Genomic DNA, 6,446 nt, shown 5'->3' on the forward strand with positions numbered 1-6,446 from the left:
CAATGACCTAATTGAAAATGTATCTATCCATATAATAAAATTGTGGCTAATAAGATTTGCATAAATGTGAACATTGCAGAAGGAATCACACTATGCAACATGATCTATTTGAATTTCACATATGGTCAGAAGACCATTAAATCCTAATATAGAGAATTGCAGAATGTTGCATTTGGTATACAACAAAGTACTACATCAGTTACTAGACTAAACATATTGCCTTGCTACCAGCAGATAAGAGAGGATAATATGGTAATGAACAATAACAGCAGCACGGGTGAGAGTAGCCATGACAAGAACTAAGGTTAAAGATTTATTAACTTCCTTTGAATACAAAAATCAGATACTATATACTAAATCAATGCTATACACATGCAGCACTTTGGAATGTAATTTGACAAGCTTGAAGGGCATACAGAGCAGACTTCTGTAGTCAAAATACTTTAAAAAAATGGCCTGCATTGTTTTGTCTTTTGCTTCCATCTTTATTGATGTTTAATATACAATATTGAATAAGTTAGCTAATGCCAACCCCAGACACATCATGAGGATGTAACCAAGCCAGCACAAGATAAAATACCATGCCCAGTCACACTATAAAATATACTGTGGTCCACTGATAACCAAAAATATTATGTTGCTACTGTGAAAATGCTTAAAGTTTGTTCACTAATTCTACAGGCATAATACTGTGTAATATTTATTTTGTCATATCCAGTAAATCAATTGAATGTTGGAACTTGGATTTGTACAAAAAATTAATTCCATTGTACAATACTGTATATAAACTGCAGAGGTGGTCTGCATTTGAATTCTAAAAAAATGTGGCAATACTCTCATGAAAAAGGCCTTCATAGTAATGTAATACTGTAGTCACCTGCAAGTGTGTGTGCCATAGTAAACATCTATGAGACTTGGCAGGGCTTTGTAATTTAGAATTTATTGTACTAGCTTTTGGGAGCTATTTTCTTCACATTGGCTTCATAAAAATTTACTAATGTGGCTGGAGTGTATCCCATAGGTGTGGTGCTAAACAGCTTATTTCAATGGTAGTGGGGTAACGTTGCATTGCAGAGATGTACACCCTTGCCATTTGTACACGTTACTATTTCCTGACAGTTACCAGAAGCAGCAGGAGAGACACCAAGCGAGGTGGAGGTGGACATCGAGGCATGTAGCGCCTTTTACCCCCCTTTCTAATGCCTGGCTGCCTCGCTACACTCCCTAAACTTGAGTCACTGCACCCTCCTCCAGATTCACCTTAATATTTAAGGTTCCCAACCTCAAATTTCTCTGCATTAAATATATGTTGATTTCAAAGAAGTTTATATTTCTTGATGTAAATGCATAGTATATAAATTAATATGCAGGTGTGTTGATACTTTAGCACAAAATACCAATGCATTCTACAGGGTGACTGATCATTAAGGTTTTGGGGAGGAAAGTTTTTTAAGAAGGCAGCCAGTATAGTGCACACAGCCTGCTCTTGTCCAGATATGAATAATACAAGCCATAGCTGAGTCTTGCTCTAACACTCATGTCTGTGTGGCCTTAGAGTGGAGTGGACACCTGGTGAGGATAGTGTGAACCTTATTAAGGCCCAGCCATACTGCTGTGACCATACCTGGCCAGGGCCCACAAGTACAGCTTAGCATAGTGTGGCAGAAGCCAATAGCAAGCAGCATACCAAGTGTGAGACATGATGGAAATAGTATCTGATAAACTTAACCATTTACTGTAGTCAAGATATTATTCCATTGAAATGTTGTGCAGTACTGTACAGGTATAACTTGTATGCAGTATAGTGTGTTGCCTTAAAATCTTCAACATATTTTCCTTTAACGGACACAGTAATATAGTTATTAAAATATAAACGACAGTGGGTAACATGAGTTCTACGCACAAAACCATCATTCATATACATGTATTATCATTCAAGCAGTGCACATTTACAATATAATATGTAGATGAACACAATGATAGTTGATAGTTATAGAAAGTGATAGATTGTTTTATAAATATACTGTAATTTCTGCCATATAGGGCACATTTTTTTTCCCTCAATAAGTGTCAGAAAGTCAGCCTGTGCCTTGTATGCTCAAAGTCATTACTGGCAAGTGATGGTTTCAGTGCTGCAGTACCAGTCAGCTAAATCCCAAACATCCCCCCACTCACAAAATTGTTTTCCCAGATTACTTCATTGTTTATTATTTACATGTTGGTACATAAACAAAGCAGCTTCAGCAGTTGTAAATAATTGTAAAGTAGCCTTCTGCAAAGAACAGGTAGTCATGCTTTTGGTGGTTGGTGGAGCAGACAGGGTGCACAAGGTTCCACCACTCAGCTACACTGTGTTCATATGCAGTCAGCCACTGGTCCACTTATCATTTTTCAAGGGAGTACTGCATTTTTCCATGAATATACCAGCCAGAATTGGGGTGTGCCTTGTTTGCCAGAAAATACAGTACTGTAGCTTGTGAAGTAGAACTCTAATGCAGTATTACAGAGCATACCCCGGCCGGGATTGAACCCGCGGTCAGAGAGTCTCAAAACTCCAGCCCGTCGCGTTAGCCACTAGACCAGCTAGCCACAATAAGATTCATCCAACTAGGTATATTTCTACACCTATGGTGTAGAAATATACCTATGTTGTAGAAATATACCTAGTTGGACGAATCTTATTGTGGCTAGCTGGTCTAGTGGCTAACGCGACGGGCTGGAGTTTTGAGACTCTCTGACCGCGGGTTCAATCCCGGCTGGGGTATGGTTTGTTTGCAATCGTGTCATTAAAATTTCGTGAGTCAGTATTACAGAGGTCACCACAATCCCCAGCATGGGTCTCAACTGAGGTCTTTGAGAACTGTTAAATTTTCTGGATTTCTGAATCTGTAATTAAAAACACTCGCACACCTGCTCACAATTCAAGGAGTGGAAAAGAGGTTGTTGACATAGTTATAATGATGGAGAAAGATGGATTGAGTAATAGGGTATATTAATCTGGGGTGGATGGAAGATGAAGATGATGTCTGAAGATGAGTTAGAAAGGTGTGAAGGTGATTTTGAGTGGTAAGAGCTTGAGCCTCCCTCAGGCATGTGTGGGCATCTTAGATTAGAATGGATGAAAGTTGTTTTCAGAATTTTACCTCCTGTTGGAGTGTAAAAATAGTAACGTTTGTGAAGGAAATTAGGGAAACCAGTTAGTTGGTCTTGAGTTTTAAGGTTTATCGAGTACATTGCAGCACTCGAAAGCTGCGTGGAAATATGGCAGTTTGGTGGACTATCAAATCATGTCTGTGCTAAATAGAAACACAACAAGGGAGCAAATGATGATTATTTTTTTTTCATCTTTGGGTCACCTTGCCTTGGTAGGATATGGCTCATGTTTAAAAATAATAAACATGTACTTATAGCTATGTACTACACTGTGTGCATAAATGCTGTGTAAAAATAATGCTGGATAGTTGAAAATTGTTGAATAAATTGAAGAATTAGGTAAGTGGATCATTGCTGACTCCAGGGAGTCTTATGCAAACATTCCCAAGTTGTGGCGTCCTACTGTAGTAGTAGTGGTAGTAATAGTAGTGGTAGTGGTGTAATAATAATACATAATAATAGTATAATGTAATAACAATAATAATAATACAGTAGTATGTGTTTTATATAATTATTATTAAAAGAATTAAGTTTGTAAGAGTTTACAGCATATTATCAGTCTAGTGTAATATAAATTTTCAAATTATATCTTTGTAGACATTAAATCTTTAATGAACATGTACAGTACTGTACATTTTGTCACATCATAAACACATATATAGTGTGCATATTCATGATTGTCATGTTACTGTAGCTTAAACACATCTACAACATACATACTGTATGTGCTGTGTGTCATAGTGAAGAAGCTTCAAACACATCTATAACATACATGCATTATGATGTCACATAACCTTCAACACAGAGTGGAGGCACACGTTTGTTAAGCTCAGTTAATAATTCCTCAGAGTAATCATCTAGCTGGTGAGATAGACGTAATGAGTCTGCACGGTAGCTATGTGAAGTTCGAGTCTTTCCATAACAGAGTTGAAGATTGATCTAGAAGGTTCAGAAATAAATTATAATAATTTAAAATGATATTATTTCTTGAAATTTTTATAATTAAAGTCAAAAAGTTACTGACAGGAAAATATCCCAATTTAAACAAACTGTATAATATAATCGGTAATGATGAACTTTTGGTTTTGTTTTGCTTTGTCTGTTACCATCATATAATAATAGTACAGTACAAGCAATACCTTACATCACTGTATTTCAATAATGTCTAGTCATGGTTTCCACTTGGTAGCTGCGTTGGTTATGCTTGCACGTTTGCTTGTATGCAAACTGATGCATTCTTTTACCTTAGCAAGCTATTGCTTATGCAGTAGTGTCTTGCTAGGTGAACTGACCAAAGTTTTTAATTTTCAAGCCATTACTAAATGACAGAAGTGTGGGTTTATTTTTTTCCTGGTTTGGTGAGCAGCCGATGGCCCTCCCGCATCCCTTCAGGACTTTCCAGCAGGTTGACTATTTCTCCCCCAGTTCACACACACCTCACCCTTGTAATGATGTTGATGACACTACACATCTCTACTATATTCTTGACACTTTCTGCAGCATCACCACTCACACTGGATACACCTGGTAAAAGCTTCCCTTACATCTGAACATTTTTACACTGACTCCTAGGTAGTGCTGTTTCTCACCTAGTGTTGTGACACCCTGGCCAGTCTTCGTATGTGTACATCCATCCATATGTAAATGTGATTATTTTTTTCCTTACTGACCAATTTATTTTCCTCTAGTATGCTACCTGTTTTGTAAAGTACTATAATACTATAGAGATGCCAAAATATTTAAAAAGATGAAAGAAAACATCCATAGGAAGAAGTTAGGTGTGTCGAGCTCAGATACAACTCCTGTACCAAAATAAGAATGAAGCAGTCTTGTGTACAGTATTTTTGTTTTTAAATCATTGATGAACATGGAAATGATGGAAACCGGTGATCATATACAGTGTATGGTTATGGATTAGTCAACTATTGCTATGCTTGTTTTTAATACTATATCACTGAACATTGGCTGTGAGCAATTTGTTATATGGCTGTAAAGAAAGGTGTTTCTCTGGTGTCAAAATCTTACTAGGAAAGAGCAAGATGTGGAAGTCTACGCTTGTTAACACTATGCTGCGTTCCTGAGGCTACAAATAAGCCTAGCAGACTGGTCTCATTTTCACTGAAAGCAAACAAAATATAAAATTCTCAGCCTTCACATCTGACTCTTGCAGGAGCTGATGCAAGATGTACGTTTGCTTGTACACAGGTTGTATGTTATTGTATATCATCCACAAGAAGTTACATTCTCATTTTCATAAAGCTTTCACAATTTTAAGAGTGCATTCCTTATTGAATGATAACTTCAGCACCCTCTCCTGACTGATATTTCTGCTATTTTTTAATTAAAGGTACTAAAAATAAATCTGTCAGAACTGGAAAATGAATGGCATTATATGCCCAATTCTCCCAAGTTCCCCATGGAGATATATCATCTATTGCATTTCTGCCTGAGACACACCTGGCTTTGAACAGCTAACCACAACAACTGTCATACTAAGTGACAGCCCATGTTTACAATAACTGCATAGTGTAGTTCTTGTAATTTTATATATGCATTTTATACCTTTATTCATTTTCATGTGATGTACTAGCCCTCTGAAGAGGCCCCATGTTTCTGTACCGTAGTCTTCTGCAGTTTAATGCATGCTACGTGTATAGACTCACTTGAAGAGAGGCAAATCTCTCAGCATCTAATTATTTCTTTGACCTATAAAATTTAAGTTTGTAAGGCTGTTATTGTTGTAGGCCAATCAGTAACCTGAAGAGGTAACTGAATCAAATAACGGCACTTACTTATCGTAATTGGTAATTCATATTGATTCGAGTAGGTCCGTATAAGGTATGACTAGTTTGTGTATGGGATATTAGTTACCAAATCTTTGATTAATTAGATAACTGACCTCCCTATACAATAGTAATTATAATACTGTGACACTGGCAGGCATGCTGCAGTCCATGTGTTCAGAATGTATCCAACACTTTAATGTACTCGTGTGTTAAAGCACAAAGAATTTCAGTCCTCGGTAAAAGACCTTGACGATGCTAAATTTTGTTTTACAGTACTGCATTTACTTCTTTGCTGCTGAAGACTTGCTATATTGTTATACTGGTCACTACTAAATATAATAATTAACATTTAGAAAAGAAAAGTTCTTTGGTTATGGAACTAAATCTATACTTTGACTTACAGGTGAACTTTCTTTGTGCCTTGACTCATAAGTGCTCTGTTCTTGTAGCACTTTTTGAACTTTTTCATTGTTACCTTTAATTAGCTTTATTATGCAGGGACTGACT

Source organism: Cherax quadricarinatus, unplaced genomic scaffold (genome assembly GCF_038502225.1).
Source record: "Cherax quadricarinatus isolate ZL_2023a unplaced genomic scaffold, ASM3850222v1 Contig345, whole genome shotgun sequence".
In the NCBI taxonomy this organism is placed as follows: Eukaryota; Metazoa; Arthropoda; class Malacostraca; order Decapoda; family Parastacidae; genus Cherax; species Cherax quadricarinatus.